The sequence below is a fragment of the Equus quagga genome, chromosome 3, assembly GCF_021613505.1.
Source record: "Equus quagga isolate Etosha38 chromosome 3, UCLA_HA_Equagga_1.0, whole genome shotgun sequence".
NCBI classification, from domain to species: domain Eukaryota; kingdom Metazoa; phylum Chordata; class Mammalia; order Perissodactyla; family Equidae; genus Equus; species Equus quagga.
In genome coordinates, this window is record NC_060269.1 from 62,355,158 (window position 1) to 62,373,297 (window position 18,140).

General features: G+C 38.9%; 1 protein-coding gene across 3 annotated transcripts in view; it reads right to left on the minus strand.

The window, feature by feature from the left end:
* Positions 1-18,140, minus strand: part of MSRA (methionine sulfoxide reductase A) — a 385,457-nt gene that overhangs the window by 365,557 nt on the left and 1,760 nt on the right. The window lies entirely within an intron of this gene.

An 18,140-nucleotide genomic window follows, 5' to 3' on the forward strand; every position in this document is an offset into this window, starting at 1 on the left:
GAGTGTGATGATATGACACAGCCACGAGCCAATTTCACAGAACAGGGGGCAAGAACACAGCAGTAAGCTGTCCCCTAAACGCCCCCACTGAACACATCAGACTGCAAAAGAAACATTCTGCCCATTTGCCAGGAGCCGGGTATCATGCTAGGCTCTTTCTTATCATCTCATCTATTCCCAGAAACATCCACTTGAGGTAGGTGCCATTGTTTCCATTTTACAAATGAGAAAACTGAGACAAATGAGTTCAAGCTCACACAGCTGGTAAGCATATGAGGTGAAGTTCAGAGTCACGGTCCAGACATGAAATGCCTGTGCTTTCCACCAAACCAACTTGCCCCTCACTAGAGAATACATTTCTGAAAGCTGCCTATTTATATTGAGGCAGCAAACATCTACCTATGGTCAAGAAAAGTCCTGTAGAGAGAGATAATAAACAGGCATTCATTTCCCAGCATCACATACCACAGCATAAATGAGTTTCCATATCTTGGTATTAAGTCAAGAGAGGAAAGTGGTACCCTCGGGAGAAAAATATGAATGATACTAAAGGAATGCAGCAAACTCAATGAATCCAGAGACTAATATTGCCATGTGATCTCTGTAGTAGTTTTGCTTTTACTGATAACCTTACAAAAGTTCTTGGTGAAACTTGTTAAATCATAAAATCATCTCTTGATTCTAGAACATAAAACAATGTCTTTTTCATGTAAACACAACCTTGGGGAAACTGCAGATAACTGCAGACCTTTTTAAGATATTTTCTTCTGTCACACTGGGAGCTATTTCCTTCACTCAGCAATATTTTTACATATTTGTAGAAAGACTTCTCTTCCATAAATATTAAACACAAATTGTAATATATCAGCTAAGAGCTCAGATCTCCTCTAATAACTATTTGAAAAGTCAGCCATTAGGTTCACACAAGCAGTCATAATCAAATTTCTAAAGATGGATAGCTTGTGCTGGAAGGTAAGTTAAAAACAGAGCATCCATTTATCAAGATTCATTAATATTAATATCTATTGACCTGCACCATACTAAAAGAATTTTATTGAACAGACAACTTCCAAACATAATATTACACAGAGTAGAAACTCAATCATTCTTCCCTTCACTTAACTAATAATTATCGTGTGACATAAACACAGATAGGCATGAGGGATTCAAATAAGTAAATAAGCCCTCACTAAACTTAAAATGCAGTTATAGAGAAAACATATACTATCTTAAAGTTAAATCACAATCACAATTATAAAGTTAAATAATAATAAGACAACAATGCAAGATGTCTTCAAACAATATGATTGCCTGTCAAATGAATAGTAAAGAAATGAAGCGCTAGAGGTTCCTAAAAGAGGAGGGTCAAAATGGGTTGGAGAGGAAGAGAAGACATCACTGAGGGAGGAGGTGGTAACTGGCTAAAAGGAAGCCTGGCAAAGAGAAGAAAAATGGTTCTTATCAGTAAAGACATGTTCTGGAGAGAGTAGATCAAGCAAGCCAGAACAAAATGTGTATGTAGAGATGCAGGACGCATTATCTCTAGGAATTAATAATCAGTCAGCACAAAACCACAATGGTTTACCTTTCATTGATCAAAGGAGCATATTCACTTATTTCCTAACTTGACTCATGGCATCGTTTATCCAGCTCCTCATTTTCAGCCAAAACAACAAACTTACCAAAGCTAAAAACTTTAAAACTCCCTTTGAAAAACAAAATATAATAAATACGTAACTACAGTGTAAAGAGTCATCAAGTTTAGAACGCAACACTCCACTAGACCATGTAGAAATCACTAAAGTCATGTATCTTCCCATGATGTAAACATTCTGAAACTCAGCAATGCAGACTACAGTAAGCGTCAGGGAGTCGGGGTAGGAAAGAAGGTTCAGGCCACGAAGTAAGCGCAGGTAATTTGTTCAGGTTGACAGTCAAGGTGAGGAGCTAACAGTAGTTATCAGGCTAAGAGCAACCCAAAATACCATTGCTGACAGAAACACAGACACGCTATTGTAGGAACGGCCTTCGGATCCACACATTGACAGATCTACACACATCCATACTCTGCTTTCTTTTGAGGTGAGCACTGGCCAACTCAGGATCTTAGTCAATTGAAGGTGCACCTGTGGCGTGATTGTGAGTTTGCAATCTCCTTATGGTATCAAGAGATAGGAGAAACTCTGACCAAAAAAAAGGCAAACCAAAAGAAATACTTTAAGAAACTATAGCAGGAGTAAGAAAACCTTTTCTATAAAAGCCAGATAATAAATATTTTAGGCTTTGAGAGTCATACGGCCTCTGTCACAACTACTCAGCTCTGGTGTTATAGTGCAAAAGCAGACACAGACAACAGATGAATCAATAAGTGTGTCTGTGTCCCAAGAAACTTTATTTATAAAAATAGGTGGTGGAAGACCCATTTATGATAAAACTCTCAGCAAGTTAGGAACAGAAGGGAATTACTTCAACTCAATAAAGAGCATCTGCAAAAACCTGCAGCTAACATCACACTTAACTGTGAAAGACTGAAGGCTTTTCCCCTAAGATTTGGAACAAGGTAACAATGTCCACTCCAATCACTCTTATTTAACATAGTACTAGAAGTTCTACCCACTGCAATAAGGTAAGAAAAAGAAATAAAAGGTATACAGATTAAAACTGTCTCTATTTCCAGATGACACGATTGTCTACATAGAAAATTCCTAGTAATACACACACACACAAACTAAAAGCCCTCTCCTAAAACTAACAAGTGGGTTCAGCAAGGTTGGAGGATATAAGATGAACACAAAAATCAACTGCATTCCTATATACTAATAATGAACATATGGAAACTGAAATTGAAGAAACAATATAATTTACAATCGCTCCAAAAAAAATGAAAAACTTAGGTATGAACTTAACAAACATATACAAGATCTATACAGTGAAAATTACAAAACACTGATGAAAGATATCAAAGAAAACCTAAATAAATGCTCATGGATTAGAAGACTCAACACAGGAAAGACAATAATTATGTCCAAATTGATCTATGATTTCAATACAATTCCTATCAAAATCCTAGCAAGGTTTTTCTGTAAACATAGACAAGTTTATTCTTTGTGTGCATGTGTACGTGTGTGTGTGTGCGTCTATTCTTTTCTGTTGTGGTAAAATACACATAACACAAAATTTACCATCTTCACCATTTTTAAGTATATAGTTCAATGATTAAATACATTCATTTACATTGTTCTGCAACCATTACCACCATCCATCCCCATAACTCTTTTCATTTTGTAAGACTGAAAGTCTATACCCCTTAAACAATAACTCCTCATTCTCTCCTCCCCACCCCCCACTTCCCACCAACCTCCTGGCAACTACCATTCTATTTTCTCTCTTTATACTTCTGACTACTATAAGTAACTTATCTAAGTGGAATGATACAGTATTATAGACAAGTTTACTCTCAAATTTATGTGGAAAGGCACAAGCCTTAGAGCAGTTAAAACAATCATGAAAAAAATAAAGTAGGAGGGATGACTCTGACCAATATTAAGGCCTACTATATAGCTACAGTAACCAGGACAGTGTGGCATTGGCAGAGAAGTGGACACACAGATCAATAGAAGAAAATAACAACCCAGAAGTAGACCCACACAAATATGCTCAACTGATTTTTCACAAAGGTGCAGAAGCAATTCAATGGAGGAAAGATTTCAACAAACTGTGCTTTAGCAATCAGATATCCATATGCCAAAAAAATAAATAAATAAACCTCAAACTAAATCTCAAACCTTAAACAACAATTAGTTCAAAATAGATCACAGACTTAAACATAAAATACGAAACTATAAAACTTTTAGAAGAAAAATGAGAGAAAATCTTTGGGATCAAGGCTACGCAAAGAGTACTTAGACTTAACACAAAAAGCACAATCCATAAAAGGACAAATTGATAAACTGAAACTCATCAATATTGAACACTTTTAAACTATAAGCAAGGAGAAATATTTGCTAGCCACGTATTTGACAAAGAATTAGTATTCAGAATATACAAAGAATTCATAAAACAGAACAGTAAAAAAACAAATAACCCAATTTTACCAGACATTTCACTGAAGAGGATATACAAATGACATGAAAGCACATGAAAAGATGTTCAATATCATTAGCTATTAGGTAGACAAAAATTTAAACCAATGACAAGACATCACTACATGCCTACCAGAATGGCTAAAATAGAAAATAATGACAACATCAATGCTGGTGAGAATGCAAAGACTGAACCACTCAGATGTTGCTAGTGGGAACGTAAAATGGTACCACCACTCTGGCACTTTCTTATAAAACTAAACATGCAACTACCATATGACCCAGAAATTACACTTCTGGGCATTCCTCCCAGAGAAATGAAAATCACATTCACATGAAAACCCGTACACAAATGTTCATAGCATATTTATTCATAACAGGCAAAAGCTGGAAACAATCCTGATGTCTTTCAATGGGTGAATGATTAAACAAACTGTGGTACACCCATATCATGGAATACTACTCAGCAATAAAACGGAAGAAAGCATTGATACATGCAACAACGTGAATGACTCCCCAGGGAATTACATTGATTGAAAAAAAGTAACCAAAAGGTTACATGTTATATGATTCCATTTATATAACATTCTTGATATGACAAAATTACAGAAATGGAGGTCACATTAGTGGTAGCCAGGTGTTAGGGATGGGGGGGGGGATGAAGAAGGAGGTGGGTGTGGCTATAAAAGGGCAACACAGGGGCCGGCCCGGTGGCATAGTGGTTAAGTTGACACATTCTGATTCAGCAGCCCGGGGTTCACAGGTTTGGATCCCAGCTGCAGACCTACATACCACTCATCAGCCATGCTGTGGCAGCATCCCGAAAAATAGAGGACGACTGGCACAGATGTTAGCTTAGCGACAATCTTCCTCAAGAGGAAGATTGGCAACAGATGTTAGCTTAGCGAAAATCTTCCCCACCAAAACAAAAAAAAAAGGGCAACACAGGATCCTTGTGATGATATAACTGTTCTGTTTATGACTCTATCATTGTCAATATCCTGGTTGTGATACTGTATAATAGATTTCCAAGATGTTACCACTGGGGAAACTGGGTAACTGGGTAATTTCTTTGTATTATTTCTTACAACTGCATGTGAATCTTACAATTACCTCAAAATAAAAAGGTTAATAATAAAAAAAACAAGTTGCAGGCCAAATTTGGCTCACAGGCCATATTTTGCCAACCCCTAGTTTATAGTAAAGATGCTAAAACTTCGTAGTCTAGTTCAGGAAATGTAACTAGGTCATAACTGTAGATGCAAACTGACCTTTAAGTTCTCAGAACAAACCTGGCTGCCAAGCCGTATCTAGAACCAACCCAAATGCACTTGCAAGCATCTAAGACCCATAGGATGTTTACATTTCATGGATAAGGGGGTTAGCATCTGCCTACCTAAACCTCTGACTTCCCCCAAAGTATGCACCATCACAGAACCTACATTCTTTCCATTTTCCATTCTGATTCAAACTCCTTACTTAGGTTGGCTTCAAGGCATTCCATAATCTAGCACCAACTTTATCTCCTTTGCCTAGATTTATAAGGAAGCTATTCATAAGTGCTTACCATATATATACCACATACCATGATTAATAAACATATCTATAGTACTACTGGAGCCAAACACTTAATAACTGATAAAGAGGTTGGCTTTATTTTGTTTTATTTTAATAAACTGTGGTACATGCATACCATGGGATATTATGCAACCACTAAAAACAACATATTAAATTTCAGCAAACTAGGGATAAAGGGGAACTTCCTCAACCTGATAAAGAACATGTACAAAAATCCTACAACTAAGATGATAATTAAAGGTGAGAAATCAGATGCTTGCCTGCTAAGATCAGGAACAAGGCAAGGATGTCCCCTCTCACCACTTCTATTCAACATTGTACTGGAAGCACCAGCTAATGTAATAAGATAAGAAAAGGAAATAAAAGGTATACAGATTGAGAAGAAAGAAAATTGTCTTTGTTCACAGTTGACATGATTGTTTACATAGAAAATCCCAAAGACCAAAAAAAAAAAACCCTCTTAGAACTAATTAGCAGTAATAGCAAGGTTATAGGATACAAGGTTAATATACAAACACTAACTTTCTTATACACTAGCAATGAAAAACTGGAATTTGAAATAAAAAATATAATACCATTTACATTAGCACCAAAAGTAATTAAATAGTGAGATATAAATCTTAACAAATTATGTACAAAATCTCTATGAGGAAAACTACAAATCTCTCATGAAATAAATCATAGAAAATCTACATAAATGGAGAGATATTCCCTGCATATGCATAGGAAGACTCAACACTGTCAAGATGTCAGGTCTTCCCAACTTGATCTATAGATTCGACACAATCCCAATCAAAACCCCAGCAAGTTATTTTATGGATATCAACAAACTAATTCTAAAGTTTCTATGGAGAGGAAAAGAGCCACAGTTACCAGTACAATATTGAAGAATAAAGTTGAAGGAGTGACAACCCAACTTTAAGACTTACTATAAAACTACCATAATCAAGACAGTGTGGTATTGGTGAAAGAATAGACAAATGGATCAATGGGACAGAATAGACAGCCCAGAAACAAACACAGAAAAACAGTCAACTGATCTTTGACAAAGGAGCAAAGGCAACGCAATAGAGCAAAGATAGTCTTTTCCACAAACAATTCTGGAACAATTGGACATTCACATGCAAAAAAAAAAAAAAAATGAATCTAGACCTAGACCTTACATCTTCCACAAAAATTACCTCAAAATTTAAAATGCAAACCTATAAAACTTCTAGAAAATAACATAGGAGAAAATTTAGGTGACCTTAGTTTTGGCAATGACTTTTTAGATACTACACCAAAAGCACGATCCACAAAAGAAAAAATTGATAAGTTGGACTTCATTAAAATTAAAAACGTCTGCTCTGCGAAAGACCCTGTCAAGAGTATAAGAAGACAGACCATAGTCTAGGAGAAAATATTTGCAAAAGACATATCTAATAAAGGACTGCTATCCAAAATATACAAAGAGCACTTAAAATTCAACAATAAGAAAACAATCCAATTAAAAAATGGACAGAAGACATGAGCAGACACTTCACCAAAGAAGATATACAAAGAGTAAATATGCCTATAAAAAGATGCTCATCATCATATGTCATTAGAGAATAGCAGATTAAAATAACAATGAGATACCACCACAAACCTATTAGAATGGCTAAAATCCAAAACAACACCACCACCAAATGCCAGCAAGGACATAAAGCAACAGGACCTCTCATTCAATGCTGGTGAGAATGCAAACCTCTTTGGAGCAGTTTGGCAGTTTCTCACAAAACTAAACATATTCATACCATAGGAATCATACCAGTAATCATGCTCTTTGGTATTTACCCAAAAGAGTTGAAAACTTATGTCTACACAAAAACCTGCACAAGAATGTTTATAGTAGCTTTATTCATAATTACCAAAACTTGGAAGCAAGAAAGATCTTCTTCAATAGGTGAATGAATAAACAAACTGTGGTACATCCATACACTGGAATATTATTCAGCACTAAAAAAAAAAAGGCAAACAAAAAACGAGCTAGCAGGATGTGGAGGAACCCTAAATGAACATTGCTAAGTGAAAGCAGCCAATCTGAAAATGCTACATACTGTACAATTCCAACTATATGACATTTTTGAAAAGGCAAAACTATGGAGACAGTAAAAAGATCAGTGGTTGTCAGGGGTTCCGTGGAGAAGAAGGAATGAATAGGCAAAACATATGGGATTTTGAGGGCAGTGAAACTATTCTGTATGATACTGTAATGGTGAATACATGTCATTACACATTTGTCCAAACCCATAGAATATACAACACAAAGAATGAACCCTAATGTAAAGTATGGACTTTAGTTAATAATAATGTATCAATATTGGCTCATGAATTTTAACAAATGTACCATACTCATGCAAAATGTTAATAGGGGAGACCGGGGGCGGGGGTGGAGGGTGAGGGGATCAGTACATGGGAACTCTACGTACTTTCCACTCAATTTTTCTATAAACCTAAAACTGTTCGAAAAAATTAAGTCTATTAATTTTTTAAATGAAACTTTAAGATATACCAGATGACTTAGACATATTTCCATGATGTACTAAGTGAGATGCATAGAATATAAGCTGATCCATTTTTATAAAACACCAACAATAAATAACGTGTGTTTGTGCACGATTTTATGAATATAGAGAAAGGTACTGAAGAATGCTCTCTGGTTTTAGACATTGGTTACTTGGGAAGTTGGGAGAAGAGAAGAAAAATTATTTAAAATACATAGCAAACTTTAAGCAAAAATAGGAATAAAGATCTAAGATTTAAGTAAGAAGGGCCTGGAAGCACAGAGTGGGTAGGACCAGCCCACCCTGGGCAATGAGAAGAGCCCACTACCAGACTCGCCAGGAAAAGAAACTAGAGACTGAGAGTGAAGATCACTTGGTTCTTTCTAATTAGTTTAACATAACCGTATGGAGTAAACAATAGAGTCCTCATTTTTAAAATTATATCAATTTTGTTGGTCAACCACCCCACAAGTTCCAAAGTAAATGTCTCATAAAATGAAGCCCAGGCTTCAGCTCTTTAACGAATCTCCTTATTCTGAAAAAAATAATTGTCAGGTTTTTAATGAACCATAATAGTTAAGGCTTAAGTTCCATCATTATATTAATAGAAATCCCTTGGCTCATATCTTGTCCTTGAAAATTCATATTTAAATGTACATAGCTTATTCCATCAATCGGGTGGGTCTTTCCCCAAAACAAGAGCAGCAAACAGCTACCTAATCTTATTCACTTAACTCCTAATTTCCACCAGAATATAATTATTCTCCTTTATTCCACTTATCGAAAGAAATCCACAGAGCTTCTTAGGAAGAGCATAATCCTGAAGGAGAAAAAACTGGGTTTGTTTTTTTTAATTTCTTAAAATAAAAGTTATCTGCAAGGGGCTCCTCAAGCCTCTCTGACATTCAGAGGCAGTGGGGCGCAGTCTCCGCTCTTGGAGGTAGGCGGTTTCCCGGCAACCTGCCGGGGGCTGTCAGGGAGAGACCCCGCGTGAGCCCAGGCTGTTATCAGACCCGCCGCAGCCCGCCGTGGGGGGAGCCGGGAGCTCGGGGCGGCGCTGCTTCATGCCAGTGCACACGTCTCGGTGTGCGAGGAATGCAGAGCGCTGAGCTCGGAGCCCCAGGGACCAGCAGGCGTTGCTGCGGAGGGCTTACTGCTAGATGACGTAGCTCTTTATGAATCGGATCTTAAGAAGAGAGAGGAAATGGAGGTTTTCAGCAATGCAGAGTTTTCTCCGGGGCTCTATTTGACAGCTGGCTGCTCCGTTCTGCAAATTCTAACACGGTGTTCTTTTCATCTGCTAACCACAGCACATTCAGGGCTTTTTAGTTCAGATTTCATTTTTCTCCAGCTGGAAAGCTATGAATTCCCTCACAGTATTTCATTTTCATGACTCTTGCCTTTTGGGTGAAATCTGTTAAAATATCAGATTTTTTCCAGTTGGCCACAGAATAATTTTTGGCCTCATGTGAACAATGCTTTTTAATTTTTCACATTGTATTTGACCTAAGCAAACTATAAATTACCTAATAGTAAACTGCAGATTAAAAAAGAATCAAAAATCAAAGGTAAATATGAAAAAGTTCCCCAGAGGAAAATTCAACACCAATGTTATTACCCTACTGTGGTAACATTTTCAAAAGAATTCATTTTACATACACGCCCTGGGAAGACATTCAATGTTTCCAAATTTTATGCTTTATTTTTTAAAAATGTAATGATAATATATTCATCGAAACATATTGTAATTCTGCATTTCTTCCAGTTTCACTATTACCAGTCTTTGCTCTACTATAATGCAAATTTAATACACTTACTCAACAAGCTGTGGATCAGAAATATACCCTGCTGAGACACACTGTAGATATGCTCACATGAAATGATACAAAAGTCCTACAGAAATATAAGGAACCACGTCTTCGTTTATGAAGGGCGATAACCTTATCTGACCTTTTGTGAGAGCCAGCTTACAGAAGACGTCCCAGCTGACCCAGAGGATCTGGCAGTCTCTGGTCAAGGTAAAATCAAGCAGTGGCATTGTTAAAAAAAAAAAAAAAAAACAGGCCCAAAATGGAGTCACTTATGCTAAGTCCCACGTCACCAAACCAAGGCTGAACTTAGTTACAGTTTCAGCTCTCCCAGAAATGAAATCTTAAATCAGTCAGGAATCACCTGATCAGCACTGGTTAGGTAGTCTGCCTGACAGACCCGTGCCCTCCCCCAGAGGATGGTAACCCTGAAATAACCCACCCCCATTTTTGCCTAGTGTAAGGTCCTTGTTCCCACTCACCTCTGCCTATAAAATCTTCCATTTTGTACAGCTCCTTGGAGCTCTTCTTTATCTGCTAGACTGGATGCTGCCCAGTTGGAATCAATTTTTGCTCAAATAAACTCAAAACTTTCAATATGCCTCAGTTTATCTTTGAACAGCCTCATGAGTCAAAGTAGGCAAGTATCATGGGAAGAACATTTTGATAGGACATCCAGCGGAAAGTTACCAGAATGCCAAGCAGCTTAGCCATTGTAATCCAAGAGCTCTGGCCATGCCAGCAGGGCACCATAACCAGGCTAGGAGTTCAGGAAACACAAGGGAGAAAAATAGCAATCACTGAGCTCCAACTATATTAAAGGAACTCAACCTTCATTCTTCTCCCTAGGGAGACATATTAGAATGAAGCACAAAATAGGACCCCAAACCATAGCTCCACCTCCAACCCTAAGAGCAATCTTCTGACACAGTCCCCACAAGGCAGCATGGAAGGAGAAGAACTGAGTTTAGCCTTGAATGGCCCAGGAAGATTTAGATGGGTTGTGAGGAAGAAAGCAAACATCCCAGGAGGAAGGAGCTAAGAGCAGGAGTCGGCTCAGGGGTAGAAGCAGAGATCTGGAACACCGAGATCAGCAGCCAGCTACAGAAAGTTTCTAATTCCACCATGAGGAGTGTCACCACATGGATCACCTACTTACCACTATTGCCTAAGCAGTGACAAAATGAAATGCAGGAGGGCCGTGCCCAATCGGATCAGATTAGAACAAAAAGTGGAGGAAAGGTGAATTCACTGTCTCTGATGGAGCTGGGACATCCATCTGCTCCTGCCCTTAGATGCTCCTGTTCTCCGGCCTTAGGAGTCAGACCAAGATTTATACCACTGGCTCCCCTGGGTCTCAGGCCTTGAGGGTTGGACTGGAATTACACCACCAGCTATCCTGGGCCTCCAGCTTGCAGAAGACAGATCTTGGGCTTAGCCTCCATTACTACATGAGCCAATCCTTCATAATAAATCTCTTTCTATATATCTATATATATCCTGTTAGTTTTGTTTCTCTGGGGAACCCTGACTAACACAGAAGGCAAGCAACAATCAAGACTTACTGGAGGAGGGACATATTAAATACAGAGGCAAAGATCAAAGATGAATGAGGCTAAGTTTTGGGGACTTGAGAGCATAGTAGTGCCACTGACAGAAATGGGAATATTAAAATACGTAGCCAATGTTTTGAAGGGAAAATGGTAAGTTTGGTTTCAGAATTGAGTTTAGGGTTACGGCAAGACATACACATCCTGTAAGTATTTGGAAACGGAAAAGTGGAACTTGTGCAAGATGAGATAGATTTCAGGAGCCATCCATGACAAGAGTGGTTGGAAAGAAGCTAGTCATCCATGAGAAGAAGGGTAGAAAGAGTAAAGCAATAAAATGAGGGCAATGAAGGGGGCGATGCCCACAAATGCCCATTTCACTTACTCAAAAATAAGGCTGTCCCCAGACACTCTCAACCTCTTATAGCTCTTAGCTTAAAAATTTGTAAGGAGACATATACAAGCTAAAAAAATTGAACTGCTATATGATGACACAACCACAGCCCGCTAGAAATCTGACGTAGCTCAAGCTCTGGGCAGCAGGGCAGAAACTCAGCTCTGTGCAGCGAAGCCTAGGCTGATGCTCTGAACTACAGGAAGGAGAGGAAGTGGCAGGTAAAGAGACTGCCTCATGTAACAGGGTGGACATGACACTCCATTCAACAAATATGGCCACTTTTTATCACATACATTTCCATCTGGCTGCAGAAATTCTGTCCAGCTAACAAAGTTTTCTGATAGGGAAAACCAGTAACATGGAAACCAGCAAACAATGGGAATCCCAAGGCCCCAAACCCCAACCCTTCCTGTCTTCTTCAATGTGCTGTTCTCCTCTTCATTACTCCTTCAAACAGTTATTGCCTATTATGTGCCATAATACATAATACGTGTATGTCTATTACGTATGATACTGCTCAGGGGAGCCCGCCTCTCAGAGCTCACAATGCAACATGCTACACTCATTCAACAAATATCAATTGTCCGACTGCTGTGTTCCAGGCACAAAGAATAAGAGGATTCCTGCCCTCAAGTAGTGTGCAATCTAGTGCTACATTTTCACCAAACACTAGATGTTGTGATACTCTCAGACAAACTGGGAATTTATGATGGAAGAAAGATGAGAGAATAGGGTATACAAGACCCACAGCTTCCACTGATCACTCACTGACACCTCGAAACCATCTTTTGCAGAATTCAGTCTTTCGTACGTTACCCCGAGTTCGATGATTTTGGCTGGCACAGGATGGCAGGGCCAGCCAGCTGCTGTGGCACAAGAAGGGCCCTGGCCATCTGCCCAAGCAGCAGGAGTGACAGCTGGCAAGCCACTTGGGCCTGTGAAGAGGCCAGACCAAGCTCAGCAAAGAGGCCTCCACTCTGGTCCTTGCTGAGGGCCTGGAGGCCGCCGGCTCTCTTGGGGCCCATGCCACAGGCTGATGTCTCCTCACCCAACCAGCCTCCCATTCCTCACTCTCCTCCCTCCCCCAGACAAGGCAGGGGCTTGCAATGACCCGTGAACCTGAGGGTGGCAGGCCACGGCCCCAGACGGATAGTGCTGAACATGACGCCTCCTTCCCCACCACTGCTGCAGATTCCTAGCAAGTCCCTGCTCAGAGATTTAAAGATGAGGGGCTCCTCATCATTCATCCTGGCCAGGAGAAAAGTTTACCTCTGGTCACAAGAGTGACTGAAAGAAAACCTGGAAATCAGCACAACTCCATCACCACTAGTGGAAAAACAATTTACAGTGCATAGCCCATGGACAAAAGATCAGCTGTGTTAGCTTCTCTGTGTCACATTGGCACACAACGGTCACACAAAAAAACCACCTTTTTCGTCTGTTTTCAAGCATTAATCATCTTTGCCAGGTATCCACAAACCATTACTGAGTGCCTGACGCAGGCGGGGCCCTTTGGGAAGCGCTACAGACTAGAGGATTAAATGAGGATCAAACACAGCCAGACTCCTCCCTTCAAGGAGTGAAACACGGCTCCTCCTCCACACGGCCATCTCTCTGGGCAGCTCACCCTCACGTGCGGAGCCAAGACATAGATTTAATAACTTGGGTAGCAACAAGACATCGAAGGAACAATGCAAGATCCGATAGAAGGATGGATTCATAACACAGTACGTAATTATTTGTCCAGTAGAAAAGAAAGGAGTCACTTAGGCTGGAGAGGAAAGGGATGGTTTATGCGAGAAGTTGAATTCAAGCAGGGCATGTGTTGAGGAAGAGGTGGGATAAAGATAGATGGAAAACACAATATTTTACCTAAGCAAGCATTTAATGAATGACTAAATGAAAAGACTGGAGTGTGGAACCCACTTGGGTAGAATCACATGAGCGATTTTAGAGGCAAAACACTGAAACATTTGTTAGCCAGAAGATGGGGTTCTAGAGGGGCATAGTGGGGAGGAAGGCTGAGAAGATAAAGATGAAATCCTGAGAGGTACGGAAAACTCTTATCCCAGGACCTCAGGGGAACACTGAGCGTTCTGAAACACAGGATGAAATAAAGAGCGTTAGACAGGATGCAAAGGAGAGAAATAATAGTTCTGTGTCCTACAATTTAGAAATTAATCACACACTGCGGGAAATTTTTCTAAAAGGAAAATTGTTTTCTATCATTTTCTTTTAAAAGTCCATGTACATCACTCAAAATAAAAGAAATACACATAATGCTTTCTACATAATAGTGGAAGGAATTTGTCCCCAAAGATCTTTTCTTTGTATAAATGATGCTACCACAATTGACGCTTCAATAAAAATGAATATTTATGAAATGTAAAATGACTTGGATTAACTTATTCCAATTTCACCCTCTAAATTTAGATTTTTAAATCACGCCAAAATGTAGATTTTGATTACAAAAGCAAATTGGGGGGAAAAAGACCTACTTGACAAGAAAAAGAGAGTAAAATTTAAAAAAAGTAGAACTTGAAATAGGGATGACAAAAGATGATAGAAAGGTGGTCAATTAGACGACAAACAGCAGAGAGAGATCATCTTCAAAGTGGGGTTATTTAATTCAGTAACGCAGTCACATTACAAGAATCAAAAGTTATAAAAAAGCATGAAGTCAAGCCTCCCACCTGTGTTTCTCATCCATCTTCAGCTCACTGCATAGCTCTCTCCGCAGCTATTAGTTTCTTAGCAATCCTTTCAAAGTTTCTTTGTGCATACATATTATTATTTTCCTCCCTGTTCGCACAAAGGTTAGCATACTATGTAACACTGTTCTGATATTGCTTTTTTCACTTAACACTATATCTTGGCAATCTCTCCATACCCATTCATATAGGTTTTCCATGTTCTTTTTTACAGCTGCATATTCCATTGTGAGAACAAACCATAATTTATTTAACTAGCCCCTATTGATGGGCGTTTGGGTTGTTTCCAGTCTTCAACTACTGCAAACAAAGCTGCAGAGAATAACCTGGTTCAATCATCATTTGGCATACATGCAAGTGCGTCTGTAGGATAAACTCCCCGAAATTGAATTCCAAGGTCAAAAGGTAGATGCAGTTAAGTTTTTTTATAGATATTGCCAAATCGCCTTCCATAAGAGCTGAGCCAATTCAGACTCTCACCAGCAACGTACAAGAGCATCTCTTTCCTTACGGAATTACCAACAGAGTGTATTGTCAAAGTTCTGGATTTTTGCCAATCTGAAAATGAAAAATGGTTCTTGCATCCTCCTCATTGTCAGTGAAGTTGAGCATCCTTTTATACGTTTAAGAGCCAACTGTACTTCCTTTTCTATAAGCTGTTCATAACCCCCGCCTGTTTTTCTAATGGATGTTGTTGTCTCCTAATAAGTTTCTAGGAGCTTCTTATACATTAGGGAGACTAGTCCTTCACCTACGATATGAGGTGCAAATATTTACCCCAGTTTTTCTTTTGAATTTGCTTATGGTAATTTTTGCCCGCAGATTTTGATTTTGATGTGATAGAATTTATCAATCTTTTAAGTCTTCTGATTTTCAAGTCATGGTTAGAAAGGCATTCCAAGACACACCAAGATTATAAAAGAATTCTCCGTTTCTCACACTAAACTGTTTCTTTTTTCACATTTAACTAAATGGAAAAACAGTATGGGCCTCAGTTTCCACATCTAAAATGGGGATAATAATAGTTACTACCTTGTTGGGTTACTGTGAAGATTAAATGCAAATGTAAAGTAATTACTGTAGTGCCTGGCATATAGTAAGCATTCAATAAGAATGAGCTATTATCATCATATACCTTTTGGAACTTATCCTGGTGTAAGATGTGAAGTACAGATCCAACCTTGCTGTTGGTTTTTCTTTTTTTTCCATGTGGCTACCCAGTTGTCCCATAACCATTTACTGAATATTCCACTTTTTTCCCCACTGATTTGAGATAGCACCTTTATCATATGCTACATTCCCATATGTATTAAAGAATTTCTGATCTTTCTATTCTGTTCCATTGACCCATCATGGTCAGTACCAGTACCAGTACATGGACCAGCGCCGCACTGTTTAAATTATTAAGCTTTACTTCTACTACCTGATAGGGCTTCCTCCTTTAATAATTAATAGAGCTGTTCCTGTTTATTTTTCCACATGAATTTTTAAAATTAGTGTGTCCAGTTCTAGAACAAAACATATATATCATTCATATTTTTATTGAAACCACATTACCTTCATAAATTAACTTAGGGAGAACTGATCTGTTTCCTGTTCAGTCTTCCTATCCGAGAACCTGGTATGTCTTGACATTCGTTCAAGTCTTCTTTTGTGTCCTTCAGTAGCGTTTTAAAGTTTTCTTCACATTGGTTGTGGAGTCAATTCCAACTCCAACCATATGGACAGCAGAGCGGAACCCTGTCCGATCTTTTTGCACCATCCTCTCACCTTGTGGCACTATATCAGACAATGCTCTGCTGCTATTCGTAGAGTTTCCATGGCCAATTTTTTGGGCAGTGGGTGGCCAGGTCCTTCCTCCTAGTCTGTCTTAGTCTGGAAGCTCCACTGACACCTGTCCACCGTGGGTGACCTTGCTGGTATCTGAAATACCAGTGGCATAGGTTTCAGCATCACAGCAACACATACCATCCACGTACCATGACACAGTATGACAACCGGACAGAGGGGTTTCCTGACCAGGAAACGAACTCAGGCCGCAGAAGTGAGAGTGCTGAATCTTAACCACTAGACCACCAAGGCTGACTTTTCTTCACATAGGTCTTGCATATTTCTTGCAAAGTTTATTTCGAAATTTTAACTTCTTTGGTTGCTATTATAAATGTTGCATTTTCTTCTATTATATTTTCTAACAAGTTGCTTATAGAGAGAAAAGCTATTGGTTTGTCTAATAAGAATATACCCTGACACTTGACTAAATTCTCTTGGATTTTCCAGGTATATAATCTTATCATCTGCAAATGGTGTTAGTTTTACCTTCTCTTTTCCAATTTGCACATCTCTAATGGCCTTTTCCTCTCTGACTGCATTGGCTAACACCCACCAAACAATGTTAAATAATAATCAATCACCCAAAAGAGGCCTAGTCATGTTTTGATCCGCTTTAAGTAGTCTGGGAAGAATTGAACATTAAAGAAGTTTGAAGGATTGAATCTTACCTTCTTACAAAGAAGAAATCTACTACTAGGCTGCAGTTTATACAAGGCTGCAACTTTCCTTAAGAATACAAAAAAAGGCAGGATTAAAGCTAAGATGATAACCCTTCACACCGAAGTATCTGGCAATAGTTCACACCTGGTACTAGGCTGCGTCAAAGATGCTAAACAGGCCTTGTCTTCTAAAAAAGGTGATGCTTTTGTCACAGAACTTTAGAGAGAGTCAGGGTGCAAATAAGAGCAGACACAGAGGTAATATGGAGAAGTAAAAAGCTGTTAAACAGATTGGAGGTTGTAGCAGAGATGAATTTAACTTTCAAAACAATATTAAGTCCATAAGCTTCAAGCTTACAGCCACTGAAACCCACCAAAGAGGTAACACTGCCCATTTCTGACGCCAGTCAGAGCTTTCAGCAGCATGTCAAGGCAGGAATAGTACCAGGAGAGGAGGTTAGAAAGGCTATACTCTAAGATTTAAATATTTGGGGGGAGGACGAGTCACAACAGCTGAACAACAAGGATATAGGCATTGTAGGCTTGGCCCTACACCAGAAAAAGCAGTTTACTGGTCCAGATCCCAAGATGCACATACAGCTCTATTAAAAGACAGAAGAGCCCAGCAGAGAACCAGGTCCTGATGTTTTGCAGAGTCATGATGTAGATATGAACAAGAAATCGTTGGCTCGTTTCTGTCATTTATATACTGGGGAAATGACTGGGAAGACTTTGGTTAAGACAAAGCAGAACTAAATTCTGGTCAGTCTCCATCTTGAACCAGTTTGGAAATCCGATGAAGAGTGTTTGATTTGTTTGGTTTTTAGATGTCTGGGAGGACACACCAAAGACACGGTAGTGTGTAAAAGGAAGTTTAGTACAAGCTGGGCAAGTTCAGCATTGAGAGAGCCTGGCCTTTAAATATCCATTTATAAGCACTGGCTTGTAAAAGAGTATTTTTAAGATAAATAAAGTTCAGATAATCCGGTTATATAGTTTA